General features: G+C 52.3%; 1 protein-coding gene across 21 annotated transcripts in view; it reads right to left on the reverse strand.

The window, feature by feature from the left end:
* The window catches only part of NCOA1 (nuclear receptor coactivator 1), a 277952-nt gene that overhangs the window by 113733 nt on the left and 145425 nt on the right, over window positions 1-18794 (reverse strand). For 2 of the 21 annotated variants that reach the window (XM_090022811.1, XM_090022722.1), the window contains one exon: window positions 2569-2651. The exons of the other annotated variants lie outside the window; for them this stretch is intronic. The gene's annotated coding sequence lies outside the window, so the exon portion shown is untranslated. The remainder of the gene's footprint in view (window positions 1-2568; window positions 2652-18794) is intronic. 21 annotated transcript variants of the gene reach the window in all.

The following is an 18794-nucleotide window of genomic DNA, read 5'->3' on the forward strand; positions in this document are numbered from 1 at the left end:
AGAAAGAAAGGGGGTTCGGAGCAGGCACCAGAGGCCGTCTAAGAGCCACGAGCTCACCGTACATCAGGAAGCCATCCCCCAACACACGTGCATGTGCATGCACGCACGCACACCCACCCACCCACACACACAGGGGCAGAAAATACAGAAGGGAAAAGTGCTGAACAAAAGAATAAAACCTGTTAAAATGGCCACAGCTAAGTTAACAGACCTTCAGTGAACGAATAAAAGATCCCAGTGCCTGCCTTTCTCTTCCAGGAATGATTTTGACAGCTGGGAACCCACTCCACCATCCAGGAGCACCAGGAGGCTTAATTGACTAATATTTACAAAGCACTTTGAATCCTCTTCTGGAAGGCGCCGTGGACGTGCAGAGCGCCGTCATTAGCACACAAGCTATGAGCTGCAACCTGTGTTTACAGTGTTGAAAGACAGGAGCCCAGATGAGCTCGGGCGGGTTGTGTAGGTGCTCACTCACGGCTCAGGAGGGTTGTGTAGGCGCTCGCACACCACCATGACGAACACCTTAGAAATGCCCAACCACGTGCATCACGGAGTGATTCACTCTCAAGGAGCTGCAGCCTCAGGCTGCCATTAAAATGCTGTCATCTCTCTAACGAGTGTTGTACAACAACTGTTCTTCGTGCCAGGAGGAACGCGGCCTCTCTGCCACCTCAAGGTGGCATCTGCCACGTGGACGTTCATGAGTTTTTGTTTCCCGAACTCTCTCATCCTTCACGGGAACTAACTCAGGCTCAAGGGGTAAGCTCTGGCATTGAGCCGCCCTACTTTTGCAAGGGCGGGAAGTCTAATATTTGGTAAAACATGCAGCAATGCTGGCTCAGATGACCATGACTGCTCATTGGGAATGAGAGCTCATGACTCAGAACATGACAAGCTGTACAACAAATGCCAGCTGATGACCAGTGGGGATGGTCCTGCTTTGAGCAGGAGGTTGGACTAGCTGTGATCTCCTGAAGGCCCTTCCAGCCTTAACTTTCTGTGATCAAGGGTAGTCCATGGGGACTGAAACGGTGACCTCCAGCACGAATGGCATGAGAATGACACAGGAGTAACTCCTTTAGCTCAATGCAGACTCTACAGGCCAGCCACCAAGGAGGGGGGGTTCAGTAATATTCAAAAGAGATGCATCTCCCAAGGATCAACTCTATTACTACCTGTGGCTCCGAGCTCTGAAAGTTATGCTGTGCCATTCCTACAATGCCGAGAGGTCTATTGCCCACCCTGAACCTGCTCAGTGATCCTCTGTCATCAGCAATGCCATCTGCTTTGGAAAGCATGGTGGATTAGGATCACTGGGATGTAAGGCTGGAAGGGACCTCGCAAGGTCGTCTAGTCCAGCCCCCTGCTCAAGGCAGGGGCAACCCTGACTAAACAGCCCCGATGAGCGTCTGTCCACCCTGCTCTTGAAATCTTCCAAGGATGGAGATGCCACAAATTCTCCGGGCAGCCTGTTCCAGTGCTTGACCACCCTCAGAGTCAGACAGCTCCTCCTCACCTCCAACCTACGTTTTCTTTGCTGCACCTTGAGGCCACTGCTCCTAATCCCGTCCCCTGTGGCTGCAAAGGAAAGCCCCTCTCCATCCTCTCTGTAATCACCCGTCAGGTATTTGAAGACTGTTATCTCATCCCACCCTCAGCCTTCTCTTCTCCAGACTAAATCGTCCCCATTCTTTCAGCCTCTCCCCTTAAGTCTTGCCTCGCAGGCCCCTCCATCTCAATGAGTCCAGAAAGTGCTGTAGAAGGTGACAGAAAAATAAGCCAGGGGAGAATGAATTCCCCAAAGAACTGTAACAAAACCTGACTGCAAGTTCAAAGAGAAATTCAGCAAGGACACAACAGGAACACACACACAATCTTCTTTGGTACAAAATACTGCAATGCAAAGAGAAAGAGATACCAGACCCAAAGGCCTGATGTTAAAGATGCGCTCCGGGGAACCCACTGCCGAACAGAAGCAGCCGATCAGAAGTGTGAGGATATAATGAATCTGGACACGCCGTTTTCTTTGCAACCCGGACTCAATGCAACAGCCCCCGCCAGCCCAAAGGGGTCTTTCAAACGCCAAAGGGGGGTACAGACAACAGGGCGAAATATTAATTTGCTCAGCACCGTGTAGGCAAGTCTTCCACCTGTGGGACAGGATGAGCTGGGTCACGACGGGGACTCATCCAGAACCACGCAGTGAGGAGGTGCCTCTCCAAACCTCCCTTCAGCGCTCCCCTCCGTCATGCAGCTTCCTGCACTCATCAGTGCCACTGCCCTGCAACTTCTCTTCCTTTGCAAGGCCACGGAGGCTCCTGGCCTCAATCCACGGGGTCACGTTTCAGAGTCAGGCCAGCATGCACCTGGCGCAGCGGGGCCCCACCGAGCCCCTGCTGCAATGCAAATGAGTCTTCCTACAGTCAGCACGTTAGCAGCGTGTCAGTGTCTTGGTGCTACGTTGCTCCGAAGAGGCCACCACTGTTACAGAGAGCGTCACTTCAATACGTGGTCAGTAAACCGTTCCCAGGGGAAATGTGGCTGGCAAAAGTTTGTTGCTCTTACCAGATGTTGCTGCAAACCAGTGGTGTGTGATGAGCTGTCTTGCAGAGTACGAGGTCACGACCATGAGCTATGGTGAAGGACACCTGAAACAAAGCACCAGCAGATATGGCGAACTGCACAAAAAAAACCCCCTATACATGCAACCAGATAAGCATCAAATCCAGCTGCTTCTCTCAAACATGCTTCAGGGCATGCAAAGCAGCAGCATGTGCTAAGTGGTCTCCAAAAAGTACTATCACGGTTAGGAAGAGAAGTGTCCCCAGCACTTCACTACGATTTTGCCCTAACTCTCCAGGACTCATCTTTCAAATTAGTGAATTAAGTAGGGCCATGGTTGGACACTGGTTTGGGCATGTGCAGCACCTGCAGGATGTCAGGTGGTTTACAAGACTTCCCTCCTAAAACGCATCATGCACAAGCCTACCAGGGAAACTAACTTGTACGCAAGAAAAAAACCAACCACACGCCTCCACCAATCCTTTGAAGTTGTAAAGAACCAAAGCGGGACTCGACTCACTCCACATGCCGCCCCTCAACCCTTCCACACCATTAAAATGAGATGCCATCAGTCCCAGGTTGGCTTTCCAAAGGAGTCGTCTTACACCTGACCACTATTTTAATTTTCTGGGGCACTGCAATGCTCTGGATTAATGGTCAGCAACATGGCGTGTCAACCCAAGTGTTTCCTGCTAAGATGCCCTGTCTTAGAGATGCTTCCAGCCTTTCCCCAGAAGATGCCTGTGCAGAACACAGTTCCCTTCCCTGACTCAAAGGAACAGAAATAATCAAAGCAGTAAGTGACACCGTGAAAGTAGCTGCACAAATGAACAGAAGGGACTGCCAGTACCATCACTGCGAGTGAAAGCGAGATGAGATGCCTCCAATAGGAATTTCAAGCTCGGCGTTAATGGCGACAAAGCTCCTTGCACGTACGGTTGCTCTAAACTGCGCCATGCAGCCGGTATAACTTCCCTTTCGGCTGCTTTCGGTCTCTCGGGACCCTCACCCTGCAAGTGTCGCCGGCCCTTCCCTGCAAACCGATGACGGCCTTCAACCCCCGGTCACTTCCCCGGGAACGGAGAGTGCTCTGCAGCTTGCAGCACTGAGATCTGAACGGTCTTCTCTGAACGCTGCTGATGTCGCCCGGCCTGACACGAGAATTTGCTGAACATCATCCGCTTGCGATTTGGGAGCGGCCGCCATGCAGGGACGGCAGCTTCGCTTTTATAATCTGCTCTGGCTCTAAAGGAAAAGAGAAGGGGTCCACAACCCTGGGAGGAAGTGGCTCAGGGCTGAGCTCTTCTACGAGTACCTGGTAAGGGCTGGGCTAGGTCTGCACAGCTTCCACGGGGCTGCTCCAGGTGCTTCGAATAGTCACAGGACAGTCACGCAGCACTGCTGGAACAGATGCACTGCAAGTGCCGCAGTGGAGCAAAACCCGCCAGACCCGCTCCATCCCTTGAACAACTCCCCACTCCTGTCATTTCAATTTTACTCCACTGTCATGTTCAGGGATGGAGGGAGAGGGGGAGATGAGCTTTGCAGTGTGTCCTCTAGATCAGTGGTCTCCAAAGAGGGGTGCACGCACCCCGGGGGGGTGCGCAAGACGATCCACTGGGGTGCAGGAAGAAAATACTAGAACTTCTATTTCTATTTCTATAAATATACATATATTGGGGGTGAGTGCTCAAAAATGTTTTACTGATAGGGGTGCACGATCAAAAAAGTCTGGAGACCACTGCTCTAGATCACCGGATCCAGGCAATTCCAGAAGTGACGTGGGGTGGGATGGGCTGCGCTTTCCCTCAAAGTACCCGACCACTGGCCTGAAGTTCGTTACAACATCTAGGCAAAACGCTCCTGCGTCTACCTGACCTTGGTGGTGACTTTGCCATAGCCAGGGAGGCAGGCGCTCCTGAGGAACTTCAACTTCCTTGCAAAGGTGCTAGAGGAAACGCAGGTATTTATCACAGCAGGACCAGAAAAGTGTGGAACAGGGCGTTATTTAATTCTTGGGTTGAAAGATGACAAAAATGTGTGTGTTTCGACAACTCAGTCAGCCTGGAATTATTCTTAATTTAGAACGGGATGGGGTCACCATTTCAAATTAGTGGAGTCAGTTTATTGCCGCCATCCGGGTGCATACATTTATATAAAGTACATCTATCAGGAGGTCAAAGGCAGCTTGACAGCCCCCTGCATGCTTACGTTTAGGAGGACGCAGTTTAGGCATTTTACGCTAATTTAAATATCTTCTTTCAGTATTAAGACCACTTTAGTTTGTTTTGCACATTAAGAACTCATTAGAAATTCAAATCTACTTCCTATACCAGCTGTTTTCCCCAAACAAGCCAACTGGCTTATGATAGGTTTGCTCATAAATACCGGCAGAGAGTTATATCTATCTATCTATCTATCTATACGTAAATAGAAGAGAGGCATTAAAAGCCGCGTTTGCTGCGAGGAGAGAAGGCGGGGTGTGGGGGCTGGAGAAGAACCCAAATGCTCAAGGTGGAACATGAGCCTCCGAACCAGGTGACGTCTGGCCTGGCGTGGGCACCGACACGCTTCCTCGAGCGCATGCGTGTACAAGCGCACGCATCCTTCCTTCTGCTGCACCTCCCAGCCTGGGCACTGCAGGCAAGGGTGGCGGGCCGGTTCAGGGGTTGCGCCTGCTGCTTGAGCTGCAGAAGGAGCCCTGGGACCAGCTCAGGCCCAAAACTGGTTGTTCAAGCTGCTGCTGTTATTTTTCAGGGTCCTGCCGGCCCACCCTGTACCCTAGATGAGCCCCCCCCCACCTATGCTAGGTGCTGCATAAGCACAAGGCCTCTAACCCCAAAGAATTTAATTCAGATAGGTCAGGTAGGGGCAAAAAGCGTGGGAGAGAGGGGAAAAACATGCCTGACATCATGATTGGGGAGTTTGAATCAGGTGGGGAATCCGGGCCTGCCAATGCTCCACCTGCGCCCTATCAACTAACCCACCTTGCCTCCCCAGAAAATGCCAACTCAGCTCAATTCCTCTGCTCCCGATTGCTGTGGAAGTAGAGGGGAGTTTTGCAGACTGTGCAGACCTACAGGATCTTAGGCTCCAGCCCAAGGTAATATTAGAGCAGGCGATAGCTACATCACGTGCCTCTCATTCAGCCTCCTGGCTTTTGCAGGGCCCAGATACCCAGCTCCAGGCTGTGGACCCCGCTCTGGGGCCAGGGCCCGAGTTACGTGCTGCAGTGCTCAGCACCGTGGGTCCTACGTCCCTCTGTGGATGTGGGTTCGAGAGGTATTTTGAAGGCCATGACCTCCTAGCGAGATGACACGTGGATTCCTTACACCAGGCACTTCCCTGGGGTTTGGGAATTGCTATGACAGCACCTGGCAGGATGCATGTAGTGCTTCCCACCCAACTGATCCAGAGCTCAAGGTGCTTTGCAAGCATCCCTCTTGTTAGCAAATGTGTGCACCCTTTGAGCTGCCTAACTCTTGTTTGGGGCCAGAGGGGTAGCAGTCAGATCAACTTTACCCTTACGCTCCCCTGAAGGCTGCGGTATGTGCATTTAAAAATGGTGGGAAGCAGCAAGGCTAGCAGCAAGGTTAGATGAGCAGCTGCACACAATAAGAGCTGAACGGCAGTGAAGACAGCCCCTCGGAAAAGGAAAATCAAGGTTAGGTCTGCAGAACTTGTGTAACGTCCCACCCTGCTACGCGTTATCCTTTCCTCGGTGCTCTCAAGAGTGCCCTGGTACGGTCCCTCCACCAGCAACAGCCAGCGCAGTGCAGCCTCCGCGCGGGGGCACAGCAAATGCTCCTGTCCCACTTGGGGCTCTGTTCTCTGCACAGGGCTGGGGGCACCCAGATAACAGTGCGATTTCAGCTCCTCCGACTGATTTCGGCAGGAGCAGGATCCAGCCCTTCATGGGCCGACACTTGGTTTAATGAGTACAAGGAACGTGCTTCGTTGTTAAGCGATGTCTCTGGGATACAGCACAAGCAGCAGAGCAGGAGAAGGGCGGCTGCATGGCCCACAGCATGTCCACGCGCAACGCCAGACGGGACCCCAGACCCTGCACTCGGGCCTGCATGCGTGTTCCCGGGTGCCAGAGGAGAGGACTTCTGCGGGGTCCGTACTTCAATCACGGGGGTACGCAAGGGATTTTAAGGTGTCTTGGTGCATGCCTGTAGGACAATCAATGATGCCACCAGACGGGCCCAGGCAACAAGGTCTGTTATTTCTATTACAGCGGCTTCTAGAGAGCGCCGGCTGGAAACCAGGGCCCCGCCGGCTTCGGCTCCGCAGCCCCTCCCATAGAGCCGCCTCAAGAGAAGCTCACAAGCTAGCCAAGTTGCAAGATGCTTGGATGCAGGGCTTTGCTTTGGATGGGAATGGCTGGGTTAAGCACAGCACACCACGCATGCATTCAGGGGTCGGGCTGGATGATTCCTGAGGTCCCCTCCAGCCCGCGGGTCCGGGCAGATAACAGGTACAGATGCTGAATTTGTAAAGCTCTGGACTGTCAACGAGCCAGGACGTTGGTGCGAGCCTCTCTCGTGCTGCAATGGGACTCAGCAGCCCCAGGCTCGACTCCTGGCTCTCCCAGGGACCTGCGGGTGATGTTCAGCAACTCCTATAGCCCTCTGCTCCTGCTCCTGCCCAACACCTGCCCTGTGCACATAACCGGGAAGCCCTCTGAGACAGGTTTGTCCTTCAGCAGGCACTGCTCACACACAGCACAGCGAGGCCCCAATCTCTGCGGGGGTCAGGAGGCAGCAGCATTATCAAGATGCCTTCAGCCTGACGCTGAGCTAGAACTGGCGGCAGAGACCATCTTGAGAGTATCGACTATGCCGGCTGAGACCAAACGAGCAAGAGAAAGGATGCATCTTGCTGACAGATCCGCTGGTGTCTGTGATCCAGCAGCATGACGTGGCCTCGTTTACAGCAGAGATAAGATATGAAGCGCAACTGCAAGAGGTGTACCCTTTTCCCCTGATAATAGCTGGAAAAACTGGGTTAATTGCTAGAACTTCTGCGCGAGAAAACAACACTAATTCTCCTGCCGTTACAGCACATTACACACTCAGTTTAGTATTACACTGGTGCGATTACAACGTGTAATTCACCACTCTCTCTATGGGGTGGATAAATATTTTGGCTGAATGTACAAGCACGCAGGGAGCTCCCCGAGCACAAATTTAGCTGGGGCGGAAGCGCATGCGTTCTCCTAAGAGTTCATTCAACTCTGGCCAGGTCAGGCGGGAGGTCCTGAAGGGTCATATGCAGAGACTGGTACGTGGGGAAGGCACTCGAGAGTCATCGGCCGGCTTCACTGCTTTCCCCGAAAAAACCTGACCCCAGTGGCTAGAGGGACAACTGGAAGAGCAGCAGCGAGAAGCCAGAGAACCAAGGGTCAGGACCGGCTTTGGCTCCTTGTTCCCAAGGCCAGACGTGCTCCCGACGTAACCAGCTCAACGTCTAGGAAGGGAGGCAACGAGGACACTGCTTGTGCTTGCAGCGCTGGGCTGCTGCAGTAGTAGTTCAAATCCAGTCATCGTGCATCAGTACCCATGGAGCAAGCCCTACTACAGGGGGATACTGCAGTGCCAGCTGAAGTAATGGGCACAGGGTTAAATGGGCAACGAGGACCTCTGATGAAAGTCCCAGTGATAACTCAGAGTGCCCTGCCATCCATTCAGCGAACGGAAGGACAGCACAAATTCAAAGGATGAGAAAAGATGACTATCCTCCAAATCAGAGGTAGGCAACCCCCTGCATAGGTGCAGTGTGCAAAGGCATTTTGCTTGGCATGTGCGTCTTGGGGAGACAGCGCAGAAGGGGCCAGGGCTGTGCTGCCACAACAAGGATCGGGTCCCCCGTGGCTCCCCCGCCATCCGCCCCTGGCACGCCATCTTACAAGTTGAGGTTGCGGGTGTTTTTAGCACTCTATCCAAAAACGTTGCCAACCCCTGCTCTGAATCATCAGAACAGAGACGTGCATGCCTGTGTGCAATATAGTACATGTACGTATACGGAGGTCATCCATACAGACCGCCCCATCAAGGGTTGCCTGGGGGCTTGAACACGAATATGGATTAAAGAGTAACATATAAAGCTCTAGCAACTGGAATAAGACCATGATGAAGACCAGCTGGCTGAACGGGAGATGCAGGAAGGCAAAAAGCCATGCAATCCCAGTCTTGGGGCTTCCACCAAGCTCCCAAGATGTGATGGTAACCTTGGCAGTGAGACGATCAGGACAGTACTGGGGAACCAGCCCATCAACAAAGGCTTTCAGCGCAGGAACCAGATCCTTACTGGCAGCCTGTGCCAGCGAAAGCAGCAGAAAGGAAATGCTACCTGGGGAGCGAGTCGCCTTCCTGCAAACCCACGAGACAGCCCGCGGCGGCGGGATGACACCTGTCTCCCGGAGCGGCACCAGAAACGCTGCATCAGCAGGGAGAGCGAGCACATGGTCCAGCGCTCCCCGCTGCTCTGACCACAGCAGACGCCCGACCAGACCACAGGCCAGGCAAGATCTCCGTCTAGATTTCAGTCCCTTGAAATGACTGCCCATCACACACTGGGCCAGAACAACCCCGTGGCAGGTCCAGGAGAGACACCGGGATTTCAGCTGCAGAGGGGTCTTGGGGAATGATTTGCTCCCTGTATTTTTTCTCTTGCCCGTGGTCTTGCTGCGTCCAACTTTAGACAAGTCACGGCATGAAATTCTGGAACAGCTAATGGCCTTGATACCGGCCGAGCCTGAATCCAGGCGTAACCACCATGAGCTAGGCTATTCACCAGTGCCAGGATACAGAGGCGTCTGAGGATCAATGGTATCAAGCACTATCAACAAGAACTGCTCTGTGCCTGTCCAAAGCATTACGCAGGCTGACAAGGGCAGCGTCGGGCCCGCGACCCCTCCGAAACCGGAACGAAGTTGTGGTCCGCCCTCACGTACAACACGCAGCATCACTCCAATCTCGTTTAGACTGGAGAAAAAGAGGAGTAACTCCACTAAGGCAAACAGTGTTAGACTGGTGTACGAGATAGCCCACCTATGTCCCGCCAGGGTGTTCCAGCATGGAAACAATCCCAGCTATACCATGAGCATCACCCTGGTCGTGAGCGCTGGATGCAGAGGATCTGCATTCAGAGCACAAGCTGCTCTGTCTCCAGAGGAAGGCCTAAATCTCTCAGCTGGGAGCATTAGCAGCCCCGCTGCCTGGTGGGCTTCACACGCATTATCAAACAGTGCCATTAAAACAGCTGGATGTGCCAAGGAGCTAAATTTGCTGGAGGCTTGGAACCGCCCATCTCGTGACTAATCCTGCAACCACGGCCAGAGGAATTTGGAGAGCGGGCGATGCCCAGAGAAATGCAGAACCAGACTCGTCGCCTCTTCCTCTTTGCCTTTTCCGCTCGCCTCCTCTGCTTGCTTACGTCCAGTTGTCCTACTTCTGGGCAGATGATTCAGACCTCTCCTATTGCTTCCTGCTGGGTCCCATCAGCAGCCATCGCCAGGCAGCTCCCTGTCAATAAGTGACAAAAAACTCACTGCGTGCAGCAGGGCAGGAGGCCTGTTTTTCTCTTCCCCCTTCCACCGCTCTGAGATTCCTGGCTTACCGCCTCTCTTCTCTGGGCTCTTTCTCTCAAATCCGCTCTAGGACATCTAAGCTTTGGCTCTGGTTTGTGTTTTACTCTGTCCAGCGGGGAAGATGTCTAGGAGCAATAAGAGACAAGATGCTAAGGAGAACTTGGAGGAGAGCTGCGAGAGGACAAGAGACTTCTGCAGTGGCGTTCGGATCAGCCGGGGATGGGAAGGAGCAAGAGGCAGCGAGGGCGGAGGAGAGCTCGAGGCAGGAGGATCACATCAGACTCTCAACTTTCGTTTTAAAGGCAAATGTTCCTAGCTGCAAGTTGTGGGAAAACCCTGGAAACCTGATCGGGGGGCTAACCGATACAGAGCGTGTGCCTGAGCGACCATCCTTACCCTAAGCGCTGCGAGCGCAGGAAACAGTGATTTTTATTAGCGAGAGGTGATGGCTTGCCTGAAGAGGAGTACTGAGAGGCTGCCCAGGCAGCCAGCTCTCGGGAAGGATGCCCCACCGCGAACAACGTGTAGATGCAGGGCCGTGGCATGCGGGTGGGTTTGCAGTACAGGACGAGGCTCCCCCACGCGGGGGTCATACTGAAAGCTCCCGTGGGTGCCTTGGCTGGTCATCCGTGAAAGAAGAAGAGTCCCAACAGCAGTTCTGCAGTGCCATATTCACCATGATGGCACCCCGTCTGCTGATGGGGCGTTACACTTGCCGACGCAAAGCGAGGCCATCTCTTTAAAAGACATTTTTTTAATGCCTAGACTAAAACCGGCCACCACAGCGGTGGGTACTGTGTTGCTGTACCTCACGCCAGTCTGAACGCAGGTGAGCGTTGATTTTTTTTTCCTTTTACAAAGCAGCTGAAAGGGGGAGGCAGGGACAGGGAGAAGCCAACAGGTGGTCAGATACCGCAATTTAACTGAAGTGCAAAAGGAGTTAGCACCCACCTCCTCCAAGGTTTTTCTTCAAGAAAGGGAGGAAAGAAGACCAGGAAACGACAGGCAAATCCCTGGGAAGATTTTGGAAAAAATCATCAAAGAAACCATGACAAGCTAACAGAAGGCAACATCCCGAGGGATAGCCACAAGTTCGCTGACACCAAACTTTGGGGAAGAGTGTCCACACTTGAGGACAGGCTGGTGATCCAGGCCAACCTCAGTAGGCTTGCACAGTGGGCAGATGAAAACCTGAAGGCATTCAATACAGCGAAATGCAAGGTGCTCCACTTCGGGAATAAAAGCCTGCATCACACTTATAGGCTCGGTGGTGCTATACTTGCTAGCACCATGACCAAAAGAGACTTGGGGGGGTCACGAACGACTGCAAGATGACCAAGAGCCACCAGTGTGACACCACAGCTGGCAAAGCAAACAAAAACTCTGGCTTGCATCTACCAATGCATCTCGAGTGAGACCCGGGATGTCACCCTCCTGCTGTACTCGGCCTTGGTGAGGCCACAGCTGGAGTCCCACATCCAATTCTGGGCTCTGCACTTTAAAAAGGATGTGGAGAAGCTTGAGAGAGTCCAGAGGAGAGCCACGCGCATGATCGGAGGACAAGAGAACAGGCCTTATGAAGAGAGGCTGCGAGCCATGGGACTCTCCAGCCTGCAGAAGCGCAGGCTCAGAGGGGACTTGGTGGCAGCCTGTAAGTACATACGGGGTGTGCACCAGGATCTGGGGGAACTCCTGTTCCCCAAAGCGCCCCAAGGGATGACAAGGACCAAAGGTCACAAACTTCTGCAAGACTATTTCAGGCTGGACATAATGAAAAACTTCTTTACTGTCCGAGCCCCCAAGGCCTGGAACAGACTCCCCCAGAAGTGGTGCAAGCACCTACTCTGGACACTTTCAAGACACGCTGAATGCTTATCCTGCTGGGATCCTTTGACCCTAGCTGACACAGCCAAGAAAAACTACACTGCCGGTGTCTGCCATAGCTGGGCAACTAATGCACGTGGTGCTATCCAGTGGTAAGCACGCCCTTTATGGCAGTGAAGTTCAGTCCACCACTGAACTTAGTCAGGAGGCAGTCCCCAACAATATGCGATACGGTGTGCGTTTCGCCACGGCTGCAGTCTGGATCGTTGCAAAGGCCCCAAGGGTGGAGGCTGGCTGCACAAAGACCAGACAGGGCAAGGCCTGTGTGCAGCGAACCTCTGTTGCTGGGGCCTTCGTGACGCTCCAGACTGTAGCTGTGGCAAAACGCACACCGTGTTGCAGACTGTCTACGAGTGCCCGGTGACTACGTTCAGTGACGGGCTACAGGAACCGCACGTGGCCACTGAGGATGCTCTCGCATGGCTTGGCAGTTGCGTACACCTCGACTGATGGCAGTGAAGACTAAGCCCCACGTTCCTCTGAAACTTTCAACCCAACGATTACAGCAGCGGCATCAAACTCACTCCACGCCCTGGGCTGGATCCGGACCACGGCTCTCTTTCACGGGCCAGATGTGGGCCACGCACGGCCTGGGGTGGCGGTGGGACCAGCCATTGGAAAAGCACAGTCCTTGCTCACCCCGTCCCATCCCATCCTCCCACTCCAAGCGGGTGGTAACTCTCCGCCTCCAAAGCAGGCTTTCAGGTTTATCAAATGTAAAGCATCCGAGTATAAAACATGCGATTTAGCTTGCCCAGCCCTCTGCCCCGCACGGGTCCTCTGCAGCCCTGAACGCCCATGGCTGGACCAAGCCCTGCACAAGCACGCAGAGCGGCGTCCAGGCTCAGCTTTGAATCGGCAACGCCACGCACGCTCACCGAAGAACCGTGGAGAGACGCACAAGCTACGTTTCAAGTAGGAAAACCCACGGCTGCCCCTCTTGCAATTGCACCTTGCGCTCCCGTTTCAAGTGTACATCCTACACGGGGCCTTGAGCAGGAATCCACGCGCCGCGGTCGCTGTTGTGCAGCGGAGCACTCGAGAGTCCCACTCCTCCCGCACGCAGAGACAGCGATCGCTATGGTAACCAGCAGCAAATATTCCCTTTTTCCACGGGGACCGCTCCAAGTATTTCCCGACGTCTGCTTGGAGCGCTGGTGACCGGCGGGTGCAGATTTCCCTTCCGCGGTCGCCAGCGGAGGCCTGGCACTGCCTTTTGCTCCTCCGCAGTTGTTAGGAGGAGCCGGGTCCATCAACGCACGAGAAGCTGGATGTCAGCTCTGTAAAGGAAAGGAGCAGGTGTGCAGAACAATGTAAACACGGCGCTCTCGGCGCCTGACGTGCCTGTGGCAGAAGGAGAAAAATGCCACCCAGGAGAAGCGGCAGCTGCAGCTGACACCTCCTGATCGTCCCCGGGCAAACCCCCACGGGAGCGGGGCCGCCGGCTTCTCCTCCGAGCGCTCAGCCAGGGCGCGCCGTCTGTCCTGCCCTCCGAACCGAGCAGGAGGCCCCAGGTTTCCCCTCCCGCCTCGTGGTCCCCTCGCTCAAACCCGAGAGCTTCGATGCCAGCGTGGAAAGCTGCTTGGAGACACGGGGTCATCACTTCAGCCACCACAGCATTATTATATTACGCTTCAGACACTGCCGCAGCATGTCGACTTCAGCCCTTCACCGGGTCTGAGCCTCGCAGGGCAGGATGAGGCATACGCCGATTGACAGAGAAACCTGGGAACCTGAAACGGTGCGAAAGGGTCCATGCAGCCATGGGCTCAGACCCAGCTAGTGCTCAGAGCCCCCTCTCGCTGCCAAGTCTCCCTGCCCAATTCAGTACTATCGGTGGGAGAACCGACACGACTGCAGCAGGCTTTCTCCATTGCCTTTGAACCCCGCCATCTTCCACATCATCTGTTTTCCCTACCTTCAGCCTTGATCCTATAACGGAAAGCACTTTTTGCTATACAGCAGCCACCACACCAACTAGAAAGCCATTGTGCTCCCATCGATACGACAGTCACCGGGTTAGCTGCGTCAAGGCACGCTGCTCTGAAAAGTCATGGTCTTCTCTGGAAACGCTTTTATCTCCACTGGCTTTTTATTAAACACTTCCTTGTTCATAATCTGTAACCCCAGACCTTGGGATTATAACATTAGCTCAAAGAGATCATCTAAAGCTGCTTGGAAGAAGAATGCCCCTTAAATATTTAAACAGGTTATTAACCATTTTTCCAGTTTCTCTCTGATAAGTGCTCCCAGCTCAGTGCATCTCAAAAGGAGCTTACGAAATGTAACCCTTTTTTTTCCCTTCATGAATGACCCTTTTATGTTGGTGGTGGCAGGCACATAGCTGTCTTTATAGGTACTTCAAGTGTGAGTTCCCATTCACCAGTGTTTTATGATCCATCATTAATCTACCCGTGGCCAAAGCAAAGAGCCTATCATGCATTTGAGTGCTTCACCTTCATAATTAATGTCTTCTCCTAATTTAACTAAATAGATCGTGGACCATGCTAAAGTGCTGTACTGCAGCTTTTCAAGTCATGAGAAGGAAAGGCAGTAGTAAACTAGGATGACGTGAAGACATCTGAATTAGCTCTCCTGTTTTCCCAGAAAAGGAAGGTTATTAGGGTTCAGGCTAGCAAGTCAGTCAGTAATACAGAAGTCCTCGACTTCAGGAAAGCTGACTTTGACAAGTTAAGGAGGCTTGTCAGAGAGGCCCTAAAAGGCCACAACCCAACGGAGAGGGGAGCCCAGGACGAGTGGTTGCTCCTCAAGGGACCAATCCTGGATGCGCAAGCAAAGTCCATCCCGTCTCGGAGGAAAGCCAGCAAAAGGGCACAGCAGCCCCCTTGGCTCTCCAGGGACCTGGCAGACCTCCTGTGTCTTAAAAGCAAGACCTACAAAGGATGGAGGAGTGCAACTGCCACCAAGGAGGAGTACTCTGCTCTGGTCCGGACCTGCAGAGAGCAAACCAGGAAAGCCGAGGCTGCGACTGAACTCCAGCTGGCTACAAATATCAAGGACAATAAAAAGTCCTTTTTTAGATACGTGGGGAGCCGGAGGAAAAGCAAGGGCAACATCGGGCCCCTGCTGAACCAGACGGGGCAACTGACAACTGACACCCAGGAAAAAGCGAACTTGCTAAAGGGGTACTTTGCACCAGTTTTTCACCAGTCCCATGGGACGGCCCTACCCACTATGGGTCAGGGAGGTCTGGGCAAGGGAGACTCCTTGCCCTCCATCAAAGCTGACCTCGTGAAGGGACACCTCGACAGGCTGGACACCTTCAAGTCAGCCGGCCCTTGAAGACTACCTCCTACACAATGTGCTGATTGCTGCCGGAGAAATGCCTCCAGGAGGCAGCCAGATCGATGGCTTCTTCTGATCCCTCAGGTCCGAGCGGGATGAAGATGTGCCTATGTAAGGCCATAAAGGACTATTTAGGATCGTTTGGTTGGACCTCATGAGTGACACAGGTAAGACGACCTCAGCCAGACATACCTATTACGTGCCCATCATTTCCAGCTGATCTTGAGAACGCCTACACCCAGCATTTTTTTTTGGATGGTGGGGCGGCGCTGACAGACTAGGCCTGGCTAACAGACTAATCAATCATTGTGGACAGCCTTATGCTTTCTGTCTTTTAAAGTATGTCAAACAGCTTCTTATTGCCAAAGGGAAAAGGAAGAGACTGCTGTCAGCTGGCCTTGATCCAATTGTATGGGAATGATGTTCCCTTCTTTCTGAAGCACGAACTTGAACGTGACGGGGTGCAATTTAAAAAGAAGATGGGAAATAACGTGTCAATTATGGTGGCACACCTCTGGATCCCCCGGGAATTGTAATTCAGGTATGAATTACAATGTCATCTCTACCTTTTTTCTTGCATTAAATAGACCATGCATCTTATCAGAAGGCTGCTTTTGTTTTCACGTGCTGAAGGGCTCAGCTCCCCAGTCACTCAGGCCAGCTTTTTTCTCACAGCCTCAAAACATCCCCTCAGTCCATAAACAAGGTCATGATATATTAACCAAGCACACGAGGGTGGGAGGGGTGTCTAACCAAGTCAATGGGATATCTGTTGGCCCAATCTTATTAAATATTTTCATTAAGAATCAGCAAGGTACTGAAATTTGCATAGGATACTAAATCTGGAAGAGCTGTAACCATCATGGGGACAGAAACTTATTACAGAGTGACCAAGGGAGGTAAGATAATACAGGCAGGAAATAAAATGAGACTCGACTTGTAATCAATATCCACGGGGGAAAATAACCTAACACACAAGGAGAGGCGTGCTGATTGTAATTTAGTAAAAAATCCAAGCACATGCTTAATGAGGATGTTTGGGAAGCAGCAGCTCGAATGCAAGAACTGGTGATGCGACTGGAGAAGAATTCAGATGCGATTCATAAAGCGAGGCCCCAAGCCATGGAGGATGGCGATGGTGGTGGTGGTTCAAAGGCCACGTGCTCACAGAACAAGGACGGGTCGGTGCTGACCACCGTAACATCAGACAGGTTCTGGCGACTGCAGGAGTTCATCGAAGGGCAGCACTAATAACCTTGCAGCTAGAAGGTTTTTATAAAAAAGTTAAAAGCAGTAAGTGCATTCAGCTTGGCACAAAGACTGGGGACAGGGACTGCCATAATTAATAAGAATTTGATGGGTGGATACCATGGGATGACAACACCACCACTCTTCATTAGACAGGTCCTTATCTGCAACTGGACTCCAAGGGTCTCTGCACCAAGCGGGAGTGGAGACAGGTCCTCGTGCCACGCTGAAGTGGGCGAGGGTCTGGATCTGGGCAAACTAAGAATGTGGAATAATTCCCGAATGGCTGCAATGGAGAAGATGCATAAATCATCTAGATCAGAGGAAGAGCCTGCTTTGGGAAGGCGGATGACACAGATCAGCGAGCAGGATTATTTTTATGAAAGGACCGACAAAGCAGCACGTTCCAAAAATCAATCATCTTGACCTCATTATAAATTAATATTTATATTAAGGTAGCGCCCAGAGGCCCCAAGGGTCTGACATGAAGTCTAGTACTGAAATACAGAAGCAATGGTCTCCGTCACGGCATTGGAAAATGCGCTGAATCCCACTGGGGTTGCTGAGCTCTGTAACAGCACTAGCTGCTCGCTCCCGGAGCCCGTCTCCTGGTGCATTTAAATTACATTATGCCAGAGTGGATTACAGGGATCCACACTATGCCAACAACTCCAAAGAGCTCCAATTCCATCATTTCACAATTGAGCCGTGCCTGTGATGGACCATCATTCAAGCATAATGATAGCTCAGGTGGGTGGGGAAGAGAATTATCTGCACTCCACTGCTCCGGGCACACTTTCTTAAGAAGCAGCAGTTAATCACGATGCCTGGGGAACACTCAGAGAAACTTTTCTCTTCTGCTTGTTACAAATACAGGGTTTTCTTGGTTTTTTGTGGGGGTTTTTTTGTTTTGTTTTTTTTAGCAGGAGCAAGGGAAGGAGAGAGAAAGAAATCCAGAGAATAGGAACAAGAGGCTGTTCAGTGAATTAAGAAGTGCTTTGATGTATTGATTATTAGCATTTTCATTTAGGTGCATCGCTGCAAATGCCCAGAAGCTTCAATCAAGTTCATGGCTCTGTACAGAGCCATGGTAATTAAAGCCCCTGCCCATGCTCGTCACATAAACAGACAAGATATGGAAGATGCAAAATCATTTGCTCAAGGTCACACGGGGGGTGAGTGGCAGAGCAGAGCCCTACTGAATCCCAGGTCCGGTGCCCTATCCAGATTTAGACATTCAACCTGATAGTCTATAATTTAACCAGCCCATGGTGATTGGTATTTCAGGCATCACACTCAAGAGGAGTCAAACAAAAATCTATTCCCTTTCCTACTTTCAGCTGCTGCTGAGACTACAATGAAGTCCAGGATAGCATGGGGATTATATCGATTCTTCCCGCTGTGGGACTTGATAAGAAGCAATGGTTTTGGACTTGGGTTTTTGTTTAGTTCTTGATACTGCTGGGATGGAGGCGAAAGAAATGGGATGTTGGGGACATGCCTCTAGCAGACCGACCGTCTGTCGTTCTTCCCATCGTCTGGCTGGGATGTCAGTGCTCCTGTGCCGCGCTGCCTGAGAGGGTCTGGACAAAGAGCCCACATCACTGTCTTCACGTGAAGAGACACAGCACTATTATACATACTTCTCGTGAACGGTGCGCCAGCACCATGGCAGGAGGGAACGGCGCGGTGAGGAGAGACCAGAACGTGGAGAAGGATCTGCTTGGGGTGAGCGCACTGCAGGAGCAAGGGCTGGCATAGGAGCAAGAATAAAAGACGGCTGGGGAGAAGCAAACAGCACCGGCAGACTGGGCGAGGAACGAAGGAAGGGCTGGGCGCCACTGTTGATGTGAAGACTATTAGCAAACCAGGTGCTGCTCTTAACATGGATCAGAATATATATTTTGTATTACTGCAGCGTTTCAAGAGCCCATCACACACACTACTTCACACTCACACTTGTCCAGACTGGGGATCTGCATGGCCTAACTTAAGTTAGATCCCATTCAAGTGCCTGGCCTCCATCAACAGGCATTTTGGGGCAAACCTCATGCTGTTCTAACTTCCCACCAAAGCACGGGAATAATCTAAAAGGTTAGCCCCTGGGGCTCCCTGGCCTTCTGGGGAACATCCCCATCCCCGAGATGCAGCAAGAACAATCCCAGCAGTGGAGAAATGCCCTGAACGGGCTGCGCGG

The sequence above is a fragment of the Crocodylus siamensis genome, chromosome 1 (assembly GCF_052110815.1).
Source record: "Crocodylus siamensis isolate JL-2025a chromosome 1, ASM5211081v1, whole genome shotgun sequence".
NCBI classification, from domain to species: Eukaryota; Metazoa; Chordata; order Crocodylia; family Crocodylidae; genus Crocodylus; species Crocodylus siamensis.